Below are 17934 nucleotides of genomic sequence, written 5' to 3'. Positions count from 1 at the left end.
CTCCTTTGTCTACACCTGGGTGTTTTCCTGTTAAAGGAATTTTCTCCCATATGCATGTTGCTAGGGGACAAATAGCTGTACTTACAAACTCTTTTATGGACTTTTTTCTTCATAGTTGTTGGGGTTTTAGTTTAGTCTTAGGGGAGGAGAGAAGATCAAGCAGGCAGGAATTGTGCAGCAAGATTGATTTATTCAATTATTTATTATTACCGCAGGCCTGGGCCCTAGGGTATATCACCGTGTCCCGCAGCCATAGGGAGGAATGTGGCCAAACACATGTTCCCTATGATTCTTCATGGGTTCAGAAAAAATTCAGAGGTGTCTTCCTAAGCCAAAATTTGCACATTCAAACTTATGCCCAAATTTTAAAAATAAATAAGAATTTCAAGGGGAAAAGGAAGTTCTTCTAATAACCTCTGATTTTTGAAAAGACAAATCTGATAAGCAAAACACTAATTAATGTTTCCAAGCCAAGAGACATTGTGGGGTAGCTGGTGGCAATGAAGTGGTCATTGGTCTCTCTTCTTTCAGAGAGGCAAAGGATATCAGCTGGTTCACTTTACATGCAAGGTAGGAGCATCAGTGGTGGGAGAAAAGAGCAGAGTGGAAATGGATTTGTTCTTGACAATCACTTAGTCTTCATCTTTCTGCTGTGAAACCTAATAACAGCTGGTTCACTTTAGTCCAGTGAAAAGGAACTGTGTACAATCTAAGCACAGATCATATTTATTGTTACTATTTCTTATGCAATAAAATCACACCACACTCTAGTACTACCCATTTACTAAATTGTCTTTATCACTTCAAGTGAAAAGGCTAACAGTGTATTTTCTTAAACAGGTTTATTTCTACAGTAGGATATCAATAGAAAGGTTTGCTGCATATGTTAATTGCAGTGGAAAGCTGTTAAGCAAATAAGGTTGTTTCATCAAAATGATAATCCCATTCTTGAAAGAGGGTTATTTGAGCAGACTGTCACATTAAATAGACACATTTTCGAAAAGCAGATAATTTACAAGTCAGCATGAAGTACAGAGGAAAGGAGGAGCCAGTGCTGCTGGCATCTTCCTGTGCCAGACAGTTCATTAATTTAAGGACAGATACTTCCAGAGCTCAAGCAGCACAGATTGTCTTCCCCAGGGTTTCTTTCAGTTTTCCTTTCTTTTGTTCCAAATAGCAGTCCTGTGCTGAATGCTGCTGTCAGTCACTTTATTTTTTCATGCCTTGCCATTTGCATCATCATAGTTTCAGTCTTGTAGGATCATGGGCTAACCACTGATTAGCCAAGCCCAAGGGACCAGCTGATCCCTGACTATACATCTCTGGTCAGAAGATCCCTAGCATGTGTCCCAGGAGCAAATGGTCTCAATGGAGCCACTGTTTTTCACAGTGGCCAGTAGGCCATGCTGTCTGTGTCCCCATTCTCAGCCCAAGCCAATAGCATCCACCTGAGGGCAGCTGCTGTGACTTCCTGCTCCGCTTAGGATATCCCACATGGCATGTTCCCACCCTCACCAGCATGGCAATTCCTGAAAATAGCAAGTCCAAATCTTGCCTACATGACACAGGTGTGCAGAATGGGATTGCGACAATGGCAGTGACAGGGGCTTGGCTGGTGAAGATTAAACCAATCTGTGTATTTTTTAAACACCGTTTAGGAGGTTGGAGGGAGCAAGTCTCCTGATTAGCTAATAGATATTAGACCACCCTCACCTTTGATTGGTTTATTAGCTACCATCTGATGAGTCCCTGTCCATGCCAAATCCTCATCCTTGATGAGTGCTGGGCCAGTCATTTCTGTGTACTGGGAGGCTTGCATCACCTTCCTTGCTTCTTGCAGTGCTCTATTAGCTACCATCTGATGAGTCTCTGTTGCTCAGGCTCTGGTCACTCTGGGCCAAGGGAATTATATCAATAGTAATGAAAATTGTCCTATTTTTCCACACCCTGCAATTGATGCAGAAAGTATCTTAAGGTCAAACAACAGGGCAACAGCTTAAGGGTTCCAGTGTCTCTAGCTAGCCTATGGAGGAGCACACAGCACCCTTCTCCCCTCTCTAAACAGCTGCAGGGAGAAGTCTGTTTTCACAGATGATTTCTGATATGAAAGCTGTGTTTTGACTAGGGGACATGGGCTAGAGCCATCTCCAGTTTTTTTGTTTTGCCAGCTCCCCTCTCTAAACATGTCTCTTGGCTTAACAGTGAGTGTGCCCCTGCGTTCTCAATGACTCTGACCCCTTCCAACCTTTTGAGGTATTGGGAAGGGGAATTTGTCACAGCACTAAAATTAACTGAACCTGGAGGAACTCCTGAGTGGGCAGGCTGTTGTCAGGGTACTTCATAGTGGCCTGTAGAAAATCCCCGGGAAAGATCTGGTTCCTTACCTTGTTCCTCACAATTTTACAAATGTATGTATATGCAGTAAATGGAGTTCCTGCCAGCAGAGCGCTGACCAAAGAAGGGGTTTCTTGTCAGATAAGAAGTTAAAAACCCCCATGTAATGAGACAGATACTGTGATTCTGAGGGTCTTGGAGGGTGCTTATTTTTAGGAACACTTGGAAGTTTTCCAGGGTTGGGGACAACTCAAGGAGTTCTCCAGACAGGAAACAGCCTCCTCCACTTTTGAAAACACAATGCCTCAGAGTTGGAGCCTCATTATAGTAATTGAAATGGGTGATGGTCCAAATGAGACACAGTGACAGCCAAATCCTCTGACAAGAAGCAGATAGCGATCTGCATGTTCCATAGTACAATGACCACACTGAAAGAGTTTGCATCTTCCGAATGTAGAAGAGATAACATTACTACCTTAGACGTGACCTGACATTCTCTGGGCAACAGGAAATGTTGAGTACACCTGAGGGAAATTCGGGTGCTGCAGCCTGAAGAGTCTGCAAGTTTACACACAGAGAAGAGACTAATAATCATACAAATATCAAGTTCTTTATGATGTCATGAGGGATTCCTTAATATGACTATAGACTCCTAATGACATCATAAAAGCAAAGACTATAAAATGCCAGAGCTTCACTCTGCTGAAATAACATTAGTGAAATATCAAGTTCTTTACTTTTGCATTTCTTCCAGGTTGTAGTTAGACAACTCCTAATTCTATGGGGAAAGCAAAGACAAAAGAGCCAAATATATTAGCATTCTTTAACCATAACTTTTGAAGTCGACATTTGACTATTCATGGATGGTGTCTTTTATAAACACATCGTGTCCTCCACCTAAAGGTGCTATGTGCTCTTTCTGTGAATGGTGCCATGGTGCTGTCCTATGGTATGTTTGTCAGTGTTCAGGAAAAATAATTCTTTGTCCATTGTCAGTGTTATCCTTATCGCACCATTACATCACAACTTGGTGCTCTTACACTAAATCTGTTCTCAGTACAGGATTTATATTTCCTTCTTACATTAGGAAATGGTAGTTTTGGGCTACAGTTGGCAACAGCACTCATACTGATTTTTCCACCTACACCAAACCCGTCAAATCAGTGCTTGCACAGGGAGGTGTCACTAAGGATGACCAACCTCGGTCCTCACATACCCCTTATGGTCTTAACTAATAGCACTTTCATCTGGGGAAATGTTTGTATTGCTGCAATGAGGATGCTGAGGGACCCCAACAGTAAAGCAACCTGTAATTTGATTTCTCCCTTGGGCATACAATCCCTATGCAGGGAAGCCCCGTGTCTGTGCCCTCAGGGCCCCTCTCCCAGGGCTCCATGGCAGGGGAAGGGTCCTTCTGCCCGCGCAGGGAACACAAACCAACCCATGGGAACGAGGCTGAGCAGGGTTTATTTCTCCAGCCGCATGGCCGGGGCTCTGCCGAGGAACTGTTCCAGTCACGGGACCAAGTCCCGTGGAAAGGAAATATATACGGACAGACAGATTCTTGATAGCTGTTTCAGAGATGTTTAATACTGCAGTAAAGTGTTGCAGTGGGGATCCTGCAACACGCATATATCAAACCAGGATTGAGTGCATTAGGACAGGAAGGCAGGAGAGAGCAGCATAAAAACTTGTCAAAGAATCCGGTGTAATTCCTCTGAGAAAAAAGGAAAGGTTAAGGAACCATGAAGAATATTTCTATACTAAAAATAAATTCCATTGCATTGGTGCTCTGCCACTTAGCTGGCTTTCTAGCACCATTCCTTTTGCAGTCAACACCAAGGATTTTTGGAAGCCTCTGTGTAAGGTAAAGGTTCAATTTCTTTTTCTGCCTGCCATTATGGGTAAAATTTTCAACAGCTTTTAAAACAGCTTCAAGTGGAAGAAATAAAACAGTGTTCATTTCCGATTAACATGCAAGTGGCAATCTTTTAGATTCCGGAGCCTCCACAAATCCAGCTGGGTTCTCAGAGGGACTTTTTAATTTCGTGTACTTTTCTATGTTCCCTTTCATTCTAATTTACTGATTTTTCATAATGCAGACAGATTCAGGCCAAAAAGGATGTAAAATAACTTTGAGGTGTTATATACTCATGCTTGCAGTAGCATCTCTGGAATAAAAAAAGAATGCAGGGCTGGCATTGTGCCTTAGATGAAACAGTTCAACTAGCTGTTTTGAGGGTTTCTGAAATGCATATTCTTGCCTTGCCTCTCCTCCCCTCTTCAGATCTAAGAACAGGATGCGGACTGGGGAAGGACAGTCTCCTCAGCAATATTTCGGATACCTTGAGCTTCCGGTGTGCTCACCAGTGTGATGAGTAGGGCACTTTCAGACAGGGAGAAACACATGGCTTAGGACCACGACTTGACAATAATAACAATCTGATGCTTTGGGGTTATGATTGTCAAGGGGCCACAGCTCAGCCATCAGCTGGCAGGCTGAACAATGGAGATGGGAGGCTCTTGGACACACGTTTTTGTACCCAGTGCAGGGAAGAGCAAAGGACAGACTCTGGATTGCAGGATTGTAAGTCAGTGACTCTTAGGCACACTGCAACATCCCTGGAGCCCTTTCACTTCTGATGCAACACCTAGGTTTTGTGGGGAAACTACAAACTGATTGACAATGAAATGAACTGGGACATACAAAGTACAGGTGGGAAAGTGGTGGTATATCAAGGATTGGCAGCTAAGGCAAGGCGTATACAATGCAGCAAGGGGAGGGGAAGGGACCAATGGGGTATTGAGGGGAGAAGAACTTTCTAGGATGGGGAGGAGAAAGGGATTCATAGGTGGGTGACATACGATCAACCAGTAAGGGGAAACAAGGGGAGGGGAGAAATTCAGGGACCGACAAGGGGCGGTAACAATCTCAGAGCCAATCAGGAAGGAAAAAGGGGGAGGATTCGCAGGAGGGTTTACACAACCTTTTAAAGGAGGGTTGGACAAGAGGCAAAGCTCTCAGGGTGCTGAAAGGTCACTCGCAGGGACAGGTCCGCGGTGGTCCAAAGACCAAGATGAGGCCAAATGACTACAACGCACAGTCTTCTTACAGGCAGAGCTCATCACTGACCACAGGAAAACCACTGCCAGCTGCCTGTGAAATCACATGACAGGGACTGGCTTCAGCTGAGAACTCTCTTTTGTATTCATCTTCACTGTGCATGCCACTGTTGGTACACAAAAGTAAAAAAAACTGAGAACTCCAGGGTGGTGCAGCCTGTCAAACAGACATTTAATTGATGATTTATAAATTTAAAAAAGCCAGGCTTCAGGCAACTCTCCCCCTTTCCCACCTCCTCTTTTGGGGCATCTCCAGACATGGTGAAAGCAAAACCCCCGAGGTAGACTGGTGGCTCTGTTCAAAGCAAACAGATAACTATCACCTGCTAACAATTCTATTAATAATGAGCAGTGTTAAGTAGGTGAACTGGATGAACTTGTGATACTTTCTGTCTTCAGGTGCCACCCATGTGCACACCTTCCCTACCTGCTGTGGAGTGGTTTATTATCTGCAAAACAGAACACCTGGGAAGATGAGCCAAATAGTGTTAGATATAATCAGATTACAGCTGGAGCCCACAGCTAGGGTGTGCCTGTACCTCCCTCTGTGAAGTTGTCTGGTATGCAGGCATAGTCCTAACTCCTCACCAGCACAGGTACCCCACTTGTGAGCTGATGCTGAAGTCTGTTCAAGTGTGACATTTGCACAGGTCATAGCATCCATGTTTGTGTTCCATTGTATCTCAGTGTCAGTGACTGGCTGAGAGCACAGGTGTCTCTGAAAACCTACTGATCACTGACCACAAATCAGAGATGAAAAGGATGCACAAGGGGAAGGATGTGTCCATAGACAATGGAGCACTTGCTGCATTATACCTGTGGAAAGCTTATCATGCCAAGACGAGCTTATGTATAAATGTCCAGGTCACATCTATGCAGCTGTTGTACCCTGAGCAGGTACAGCCCATGCTGCAAACATAGCATTCCTCCTGTGCACACATCAGACCTGAGTTCAGTTACATGATATTTTGCTCCAACACACTTCTCCTTGTTTGTACCAAGACACAGAGCAACCTCTCATCAGGAACAGTGTGCATGATCGACCACAGATCACGCAGATTGTATGACAGAGTACTCAGCCTCAGGTTTATGGCAGACCTCTAGCTGATTGTATGTACCACTGTACATAACACTGGGAGAGGTGGCACTATCTGCATGTGAGGGCAGGATGGAGCATTCAGTACCAATGAACTGCTCACCCTTATCATCCCTCTCTGCTAGGTCTGAGTTCAAAGGCATCCATGGCTGAAAAGCTAAATCAAGATCCACCCAAGAGGCTTGGGTAAATAGCAGAAGCTCTGGATATGAATCAGATGGAAAAGATTTTCAAATTGCAGCTAGAACTTGAAGGGAGTTGTTCCCACAAGCTCTCCAGCCCAATGTCGTAGAAAGGCTTACTTTTGAAGACAGGCTGGTTACCCTGTTTTTCTTCCTACACCACAGCTACCAACCTCTGTGAGAGAGCTGGTGTTAAATGGGGTCAGAGCTACATTTGCTCTGGGGAACACATGAACCTGGTCCACTCAGGCAGAGAAGTTCTTCTCTGAGCCTGAAACACTGCATGACAAAAGAAAAAAAAAATTTACTTTCACACTTACTGTAATGGTACTGAAGAGCTTACTCATCCTGCTAAAGCTAGCATTGCAAAAAATGTTGACTGCCATAAAAATTTTGCAGTCCAGATCTGAGGTAGATGTGAAAATATCAACTTGTTGAAGGGTCACTCAATGCGCACAGCATGTTTAATGAACCCATCTTGACAAGCTAAAGCAGTACTGCTCTGGCCAGAGGTTTCTAGCTCACTACAAGTCACCAGGCTGGAAGCCAACCTTATTTCATGCACTGAATTTGTGATGAAAATTCTACCACTGAGTAAGACATTCTTGTGCATCCTGAACACAGACTGCAAACATAGGTGACTGAGAATTATGTGTTGGTTTGCGAGGAATAAAGGTGAGCTTTAAAAATCCAAGATGACATGATTCAGCAATGTACATTAATAACTGATAACATAAATATCCAGTGTATTTAATATTATCAAACTAGTGCCTGTTTCATCTAGAGCATAAAAGGTGCTTTGTTCAAGTCAAGTAGAATTACGTATATTTTCTAGGGGCAGGTGAACAACTATCAGGCTACCATCTGCCCAATAGTTAAGCAAAGTCGCAGGTCTTGACAACCAGGCACAGAGACATAGCCCAAGAAACTGGTCCACTAGTGCAACATATTCTCTTTTTTCCTGACGATGGGTAGAAAAACTCTGAGTGGGTTTTTTGGACCACACGAGAGGTGTGTTAATCTGTGTGTTCTCTTTTTTCAAAGCTCCACTGAGTCAATTACCTGTGAATGTTTAGAAAATAGCCATTGTGCTGCATCTTTTCTTTGTGCAAGAAGAATGCCTGAACCACTGTTTATGGAGTGTTCTGCAGCCCTGAGGTGCAGGTTGCTCCTATTTGTTATGTATTCAGGTGCATTAAAAATTCCTTGGAAAAGGGACTATAAGTAAGTTTTAATATCTGTGTTATTGTAAAGTTTATCTGGTATTTTTTCTTGCTCATAATTCAAACAGGAGATGAAGCATCTGAGCCCAATTTGGGACTAATCATAAATTAATTAGATTAAATACATAAAGCCCTCACTCCTGGAGTATTGTTGCTCTACTCTCTTAAAATGCAGGATTTCCAGGCATTCAGGTGCAGTAGTAGGGAGTCCCTGGAAATGCCTTCAGGGTTGGAGAAGAGAAAAATTAATTCAATTGTAGTTGACATAATAAGCACTAAGGCATTAATACTGCTTTTTTATGTATTGAACATTGAGCATCTTACTCGAACAAGACAGGCATAACCAACAAAAAATTCAGGAGAAATTAATTAAGTGAGGCCTCACACAGAACAGGAGAAGCCGCTCACAAGGACCTCTTACCCTGCTATCATACATGATACCACATCTACCACTGCTTCCTGGAAGCCTACGAAAACTAGCTCAAAAGAGACTGTGATTCAGATTTGAAAGACACTGGATTTGGATACCCCTGACATGTCACATGACAAACGGCAAATGCTAATTCAGGAGTTTTTCATTTCTTTCACACCTGCCAAAGAGGAAAATTAAGAGGGTGGGAGAAAGCGCCAATACGAGTCTCATTCTGTCAGGGAGTGTGGCACTGAGGAGATCAGTCCACAGCAGCAAGCCTGCTGGAGCCCGCTTGCTCAGCACAGCAAAATTATCTCTTATGAGTTTCTCCAGTGCACCCTCCCCCTCCCAGGAGACACATCAAAGGCAGATGAGAGTAGAGGACAGAGAAGAGCTCTGCCCAAGGCAGCATGAAAATAAGCAATAGCAGGTCGCCTTAGAAGCCTCTGCTGTATTATGACAATATAGTTGCTGTTAAAAAAGAAGTCATGTAAACTCCTGCTGCAGTGACAGTGCATAGTGCATGTGGGCCGCAGGCCCCCCGAGAGCCAGGCCCAGCCCTGCAGTTTTCAACACACTCCCTGGCCACATGTGGACAGGGTCTGTGTGCACCTGTGGACTTGGAGAGGTGAAGTCTCTGGAGACAAAGGTGGCAGGCACCCCGAGAGCCAGGGTGGGCCCTTCACTTTTGAAAACGTCCTGGGAGCTGAGGGTTTCTGGGCTAGAGAGGAGGCATGGGAAGGAGAGCGGCCTAAGGGCAGCACTGCAGCCATATCAGCTCCTGCACCCCACAGGGGAAAGTGGCCCTTGCCCAGCCGCTGCTGGACACAGACTGGCCCTGTGCTCTCCTGGTCAAGGTGCCACCTCTCTTGCACCCTGTCCTGTCAGCCACATTTCAACTCAGCAGCCCTCACCGATCCCAGCACAAATGCAGGCAACCTGCCTGCTCTGAGATTCCATATATCAGCAGCCAGTTCTCAGCAGATTCCCAGATAGCACCATGGAAAACCAGGCTTTGCACACATGCAGCCATACACGTAGGGGCAGGCACCAGCATTTTCCAAAGCTCATTCAAACAAGTGCCCCATGGCTCTGACTCCAGTCTGACGCACACCACTGCCAATTGGCGCCTGAGAGAGAAAATAGAGCAAAAAAAAAAAGAACAGCTGTGATTACTTGTTTTGGTGCAGTGACAAAAACCCCCAAAACAAAAAAAAAAAAAAAAACAAAACAAAGAAAGAAAAGAAAGCAACAACAACAACAAGAAACTAAACCAAACCAACCACAACAACAAAAAACCAAACCAAACCAAACAAAAAACCCCCAGAACCAACCAATCAACCAAACCAACGAGGAGGGGAGTGATGGAGTGGCTTTGATGGGTTCCTGGCATCCAACCAGGTTCAATCCACTCTCCCCATCCTTATCTTGACCCACAAGCTCTTCATTATATTCTCTCTCCTACCCAGCTAATGAAACTCAATGCCCCAAGTGGAGTCTGTTTTACCTATGACAGTAATTGCCGAGCAGTGGTGAGACATTAAGATTTGGGTTTATTTCTCATTATTCCTCTCTGATTTGATTGGTAATACAAGAACAGAAGCATTCATTTCAGAAGAGACATACTTGACCAATACATGACCAAGATCATCTGGCAAACTAAACAGGCAGGGAAAGACCTAAATCCCATTAATACACAGTATTCTTTTAGCCCAGACCAAGATTGTACTTCTAGGCTTTTTGCATGGCCATCTAAGCAGCTTTGCAGCTTTAGTCCAGAAACTAACTTTTATAAATGGTTTTCTCAAGCAATTTACAAAAAATCTGAGGGCAGAAAATGGGAACAGTAATTGAGTAGTCAAATCTTTCGCTGAGAGATTTCAACTCAATGTGAAGTATGACATGCTTGCAACCCAAGTATCAGAAACTCATACAAGGACTAGTCTGAGGGTTCATTTTAAAATGAAAACTGGACAATGTCTAAGCTTAATCTGGAAGTCCTGAATTGAACATGTTATATGTGATGTGCAAATAATATTCTCACAGAATCACAGAATATTCTGAGTTCTCTTGTGAACCAGGCAGTCTTGTTGTCCTTTCTTTCCCTTCCCTACTACCCAAGCTGTGCAGAATGTTACTTTTAAGGCAACTTGGGAGGTGTAAAGTGGACTTAGCCACTGCAACAAAGCAAGGCCAGTGACCAGCAGAATCTAGACAAAGGGAGAACTTTCTAGCACAGTGTTGTAAGGAGAGATCACTTTTAAGGCAAGGTTGAATGGCATAACAGGGGCCAATGGGAAAAGGCATGGGAGGAGGCAGAGCCCAAAAACTCCCAAAGGCGGGCAGAGCATCCAAAACCAATAGTCTGAGGGCTAGGGGGCAGATGCAAGGTTGAAGGGAACAGAGGCAAGAGGGGTTCACTGCATGCAATTCTGAGGCGTTTAATGGCAACACCATTAACACCATTAATGTGGTCGCAAACAGCCGCTCACACACGCAGTCTGTGCACGAACCGGAGACAAAGAGGCCGTGGATTGCTCAGGCAGCACTCTCCTAGCACCTATGCGTGCACACGATCTCACCTTCACCCAGTTAAAGAAGTGAGGGCTTTGGCAGGTTGATGCTGCTTTTGTCCCTACTGGGTCTCTCGGGGACCGTTAAGGTGCCACTCTCCTAGCACCTACTCATGCCCACGATCTCACCTTTGCCAAGCAATATGGAAGAGGGCTTCGGTGGATCAATGCTGCTTTTGTCCCTACTGGGTCCCTTGGGGGGAGTTCCTATGAAAACTCCAGATCTTTTCATTTAGATTATGAATATTCATGACTTCATTGTTTTATCCATTTGGCATTTTATTGGCAAAGGCTGGAACAGTTATTTCAGTTTGGTGCAGGCAGTGGCAATCAAAGTCCAGACCATGCACACTCCCCACATTCAGTGTTTGCTAAAGGGCCCACAAGGTGCTCATGAAGACATGGATGTGTGCAGGAGAAAGCAAGCAGAGTTAGCAGTAGTGGCTTACTACAGTCATATAGAAGCGGCTAACACACTTGTAATTAAAATCAGCAGTGAAGGATTTTTAGATATTTTAATGAAGAGCATTTACACTCTCTCAGTTCTGCTTCCTCCATTCATTCTAGTAAATAGATCAAATTTTATATAACATATGTCTGTGTACAGAATATTTTCATTATTTCATATGTACATAGACCAAAATACTCATCTGTCTACCTAACAATCAGAAATACCTTATAAAATATGTCTGAAATTAATCCCACTGGAATAATCATGTATTCTCTTTGTTTTTTGAGGTGGATATGACAGTACTGGAGGAGGACTTCAGAAGGTCAGCAATGCAGTGAGCACACATCAGGTGTTTGCTTATAGTGCACATGGGTGTTTCCCTTATGTCACCCCTTCCAGGAGGCTGTTCAAAGGCTCCCTGAACTTAGACTGCAGACTTGTCTTAATTTCATGGTGAAGGCAAGTCTTCACCAAAATGATGCCCAGGTGCAGGCTGCTAAATGCAGTTGCTTTTATTTCATTGAGACCAACTGGGGAGAAGAAATTCAGGTAGAGCTAGAAGAAGTTAACAGCACCTCACAACACACCTTAGCCAGTCTCAGGACAAATAAGCCGACTTGCCTGCCGCTTTAGTCTGAGGTTTTCTTCTGAATCCTATCACGCATCCCAAAAGCTTGACTAAGCACAGTCTGCCAGAGATTGTTGCAACCACTCTGCCACACACAGGCTGGGGAGCCACAGACAAAAGTGCTCCCCATAGGCAGAACCTCTTCAGCTTGGACATGGGACAACTTCAGGGACTGGGGAGAGCGCAGGGAGCAGCAGATCCTATGACACTGATATAAATGAACAGTGACTGATGCCAAGACCCTCTTGAAAACAGGGGAGGCAGCAACCACCTCACTGACCCTAACCAGGGCAGAAGCTCCTCACAGCAAGCCCATGCTTCTGTCTGTCACAAGGAGGTGAGCCTTTGAGGAATGTATGAGAGCATTCTAGGGTTAATTTCTTCTGACTTTCCCAGCAGGAACAGTTATTTCTACAATTCATTCACTCTTGTATTCAGACCAGGTCACTGCTGCAGCTGCTACTTTATTCAATTTTCCATTTTTTGGTGAAAAACCTCAAAAAAAAAAATTTTTTTTTTGTTTAAAACCTTTTTTTTTTTTTTTTTTGTTAACAGGTATCTGTGATTTTTTCCCCCAGCAGCATCATACTCACAAAAGGATTGCAAAAATTTTGTAAATGTTAGTAAGTCAAATACATCAAAGAAAAGTTTTTTCATGTAAAAACTAATAGACATCAAAGGACTCCAGGTCCAAATCCTTCCGGAAAAGGCATTTTAGCTCTGGTCCTCTCTCTGTTCCATGTTTTTAATGATGTTACAACACCCTCCGTGGATTATATTTACTCTCTGGTCCTCAATAAACTTTTCTTCATCTGTGTAGGATTTAGAAGGAGAGACACAACTATCTACAAGTTGTAAAGGACTGTTATTGATGTAACTATATCTTGCATTTATTTCAGCACTGCCTGTGTAAGGATATTTGAAACAACTCAGTAGATTTTGGATTCTATCTTGAGTGATAGAAATGATCTGTGATTTTATGGTCCCCAAAGTTAAGAACCTCCTTCTAAGAGTGGCATAGCAAAAGAAATTTGCTACCGGCTTCACTGATGTCATCTTTTCTATTTTATTCTTCATTTTACAGTGCCACTCAAATGGAAGCTATTTCAAACAGCACGTTGGGCCGAAAAATCTTCCTCTAGATACTCCTGAGGAGTCATGACATTAACCAAAAATTTGGTTGAAAATGAGAAACAAAGATTTTTAGCATGGAAAACAGAGGCAAACACCTCTTGCTGCAATTCAAGGCTGCCTGAGTTTTCACCTGTAGATACGAAGACTTCTCACAGAGTGCTCAAAGAAGCAGCCCCTGCTCATTTCCCAAATATATTCAGATACTGTATATTCTGAAAGCATGACCTTGAGGACAATTTATTTCAAGAGGAAAAGCACAGTTTGAATAAATAACGTTGTGGCCTGTGTCAGTGGGAAAAAAAAGGGGGAAGGGAAAGTTCCGTGGATGCTTACAGCAGCAGTAGGTAATTTATGAATATTTGGCTCCCTGATGTGTATTTCTTCCAGGTTCCCAACTGGAACCTCCTGTCAGGAGGCTGAGGCCAGCTGCAGGCTTGTCAAGCCTAGAAAGTTGGAGGTTCCCTCAAACAGGAGAGAGCACAGATAGGGTGACCACAGGAAATACAGCTGCCTAAAGACGTCTTCATTTTCTATTTCCTTTTACCTGTAAGCCAAATCCTGGCCTAGAAAGTTGGAGGTTGGCTTTTCCCTTTACTTGCCAGTTCTGCAGGGCATGTAAATGAACCCCATGCAGGAAAGAAAGAAAAAATTATACAAATTTGAGCAGGATATCCAGAGATATTTAGGGGAGTTACACAGTGGAGATCCTTGAGTAGGAGATGTTTTTGAATTGCAGCTGCAGTGGTTGTCCAAGTTGAGAATTACAACGGACTCATACAGTAGTGTGATAATATGGCAAAAGCTGTCCTCCTTAAAAAAGGAAAAAGATCTTTCTGTTCTGACTCTGGACCTGTTTCAGGGGGGTGGGAGGAAAACAAAACAAAATTCACCTCCTTCCTTACTTCTCCAAGGTACTAAGGATACAATACACTGGAGGCTGTTCTTCCCTGGGCTCTCCTTTGGGGTGGATGACTGAAAACACACATTAGCTTTGATGCTGACCAGAGCAGGGAGAGGTGACAGGACAGACCCTTTAGAGCCCTCATCAGCAATTACTCTCTGAGCCAAAGTCTCAGCCTTGACCACACAGAACTGCAAAAAGCAGTGTTTCTGAAAAGTTGACTGATCAGCTTGCTCATTAGCAAGCATCAGGAATTGCCCCATCTCAGTGCCAGAGAGAAGATAATTTTGGAGGGCAGCATCTGCCCTGAACTCGGGACAAGGTAAGGATCTTCTAATACTCCCTTGGTAAAGGGTGACAGATTTTTTTTTCCCCCTTTCAAATGTATATTTTTCTAAAAAAGACTAACACTTTTTTAACAACTTACGCAACTGACACATGGGGAGAACTCAGAAATGGGAGCATGGCCATGACACAGTCTTCACAATCTAAGAGCTCAGACATTCTGAGATATTTAGATATTTTCTGAAAGAACTTCCCTTGCACATATAAAGCCAGAGTAGGAGAACTCAGGTTTGGGAGGCACAGCAGGTAGGGGAGGCACTAGGTTTCTTCTATCTAAGAAGAGAAAATGCCCTTTGCCAAAGGGGAGCAGAAATACCCAACCAGACACTCAGATGATCAAAGAGGGCTTTGTTTCACTTGTTTAGCACAAGATGCAAATACCTCATCAGACCGAGCGTGCACTGCCAACATGCCACACTCCATGGTTCCCCTTTGAAATAAATGTCTTTATGCACTTGATGTCATTATAAAAACACAAAAAAGACATCTCAACATTTCAAGATATATTCAAGCCAATACTCCTCTCCATCTGAATTTCTACCTGGAAGATAGTGAATTTGATTTTAGAGGTGCTAATCTACTGGGTCAAGAAAATTAGCTTGTGCAGTGTACCTGACTGTCTTCCATTCTCTCAGATGTGGGTGAAGCAGACTAGTAGGCAGCTCTGTCCTCCCAGGGGCTGGGTGCTACTGCTGGTTCAGGGAGTTTCCCTTACGTATGTATAAGAAATAGCCTGTGGGTAAAGCATGTGGTGCTCTTCAGGCATCAAAGATGAGTCTACATAGGGCCTAAATGAAAGTTAAGGAAGTGACTGTTGTATTACACATGAAGAACTCTCTGCTCAGCAACAGCCAGGCATTGCCAGCTGGCAGGGATGCAGCAGGTGGAGGAGACTGACTTGCGGGGAGGGAGGAGGAGGAAGTGGAAAGGCAAGCACATGCTGTAAATTAGACAGTCCCTGACCCAAAGTACTCACAAACCAGATTAGAACAAGATCCTCTAAGTATAGGGTGATGTGAATTAATAGCTTTTACCTGGTGCTAGGGGGCATACAGTGAAGTTACTACACTTTAGCTGTATTATTAATAGCACAGCTCTATTGATCCCATAAAACTTGAGGAAATTACTCTCTTTCTGTAATAGGTTATGGGGCTATTCTGAGGTGATGCACAGTATAGGTTCAACAAATACTTCAGTGGAGAACTAAACCCCAGGTCTCGTTACAGCCATAGCTTTTTCAAATCAGTTTTGCCAGCACCACGCCCAGCCTGGTTTGTCTTTGTAACAAGGGTTCTCTTACAGTAATTTGAGGAGAAAGTTTGCTTCACACTTCCAGCATTTCTGAAATGCTACAGGCTAAATATGAATCACAACTTCAAAGCAGAAATTAAGAAAACTTTAAGTTGTGATGCAATCTTACAAACATTTGAGCAGAAACATTGCTAATCAATTTTAAACTGAAAGCCACATGCAACCTTATGGTCTAAAGCAGCAGAGCAAGACTGTCAATAAGCAGCTGCCACTTTACATCTCTAGAGCAGGACTCATATTGGTGCACACCAAGGAACAATGTCACACTGCCAGCCACATGCAACCTTATGGTCTAAACAATTTCCATAGAAGCAAACCATCCAAGACAGGGTGACAGCCATAAATTACTATTTAACACAGGAAAGAAAGTACTGTTTCCCCAAACTTCCGTGCAACCAAGGACTGTAATCCTTGCATACACTTCCCTTTCATTTTATCACCTGTGAGATACACAGTGACACAGCTGGTACCACAGGTTCTCTTCATAATTCTACAAGGCAGCCCATATGCTTTCAAGCTCTGCTTCCATCTCAAATGTAATTACAGACTGTATTTGGACTGACCCAGGGATGTGTTCACCATGAGGAAGAGAAATAACATTACTATTCTAGAGGAAATTAAGGAAGCTCGTTATGGACTCCAATTTGTAACAATCGATTAGACGATCTTCAAAAGTCCCTTCCAACACAAACCATGGTTCTATGAAGAATATAAGCTCTGTGAAACCTATTCCACTGTCAAGTGAAAGGCGTTCCTGCCCATGGCAGCAGTGTCTCAGACCAGGTTGCTTGAAACCTGGCCTTGAACACTTCCAGGAATGGGGCATCCACAACTTGAATCCAGAAATGGTTTGGGTTAGAAACACCTTAAAGATCATCCAGTTCCAACATTCTACTCATGAGCCCTAAATTAACCAAAGTGAAACCTGCTCTACAGAGTATGTGGAGCATTCTGTTCATAGACAATGCTGCATTTAGACATGAGAAATGGGTGGGCAATCTGGGCCTCATTCTTTTCATGAGAGTGCCAGTACTTAAATTTATTAATACTGCTTGTCATGGATAAACTCTTGAGACTTAACAAAAACTTTACTTCAGCAGTTGTCAACACAATTTATTAATACATTACAGTGTAGTACAAAGCAGTGATTTCCATAATGCTTGTCTAATGTATAGAGCATTTTACATGCTAAAGCTCTTGTTTCCCTCTCCAAGCCAAATAAACGTTGATAGCAGAGCCTCTGCCAGGGCTTGCCAGGTCCTCCATCGTTTCACCCTGTTCCCATGCCCACTCACAACCAGCTCAGGACCCTGAGTTATTGCCAGACAAGTCTGCTCCTTAAAAATGTCAGCACCTACGGCAGAGGAACAGCAGAGATGAGAAATTACTCTTACTCCCATTACAAACCAGTGGTCACTGCTGATGATATCACTCTTAGAGAGGGCACAACCACACTGCACACACTCATAAGGCTATTTTGCCCATTGTAGCAATTCATGATGTAGAATGGACTGCACTACCCTTGCTCATGCTTGGCTTCTCAGGGTCATGGCCAGAAGCTCATACAAGGCAGAATTGCCCTTTACTCCTGACTGCCAGTGCACACCCATCTCTGTGGTCCTGTTGTATCCTCTGAGATAAGCTTCCTGCCTAGAACTCTCATTTTATGATTGATTTTGGCCCAGTGAGACACCAATCCTAACTCAACCTAAGTAAGAATTCTCCCTGTGTGCAAACAGATAGACATTTATTTTAAATAATGACCTACAAGTTGTAATTTCCTTTTTTTTCTTCTCTACTGCACAGCCATATTCTAAGCAATGTCTCAAATTAATTTTTAGAAGCATATTCAGGTTTACTGATATTCCGAATCTCCCAAAGGATTTTGGGATGCAATTTTAGCTGCTCTTTTCCTAATACACTAAGGGAGTAGCAGAACAAGCTCTCTTATTTTTTTTACAGAGCAGATTCATACCTGCTTATAGGATAGATAATAAATGCAAACGTTACCTGTGACAAGTGCAAACATATTGCTCATGTTATAGTGACCCAAATGCTACCTAGGCCGGTTTAGCAGGTATAAGAAAGCTTAGAAGTTCTCTACATGCGATACTGCTCTACAGGTAGCACAGCATCTAGCCGGTGGGGAGAGACTTCTTTTGGTCAGGGAATCTACTTGGCAAGAAGAGTCTGAAGGGAAAGAGGAAATGCAAGACTTCAT

This window comes from Corvus cornix, chromosome 23 (assembly GCF_000738735.6).
Source record: "Corvus cornix cornix isolate S_Up_H32 chromosome 23, ASM73873v5, whole genome shotgun sequence".
Lineage (NCBI taxonomy): Eukaryota > Metazoa > Chordata > Aves > Passeriformes > Corvidae > Corvus > Corvus cornix.
The sequence above is the reverse complement of the archived record's forward strand: the minus strand, read 5'-3'. Positions refer to the sequence as shown.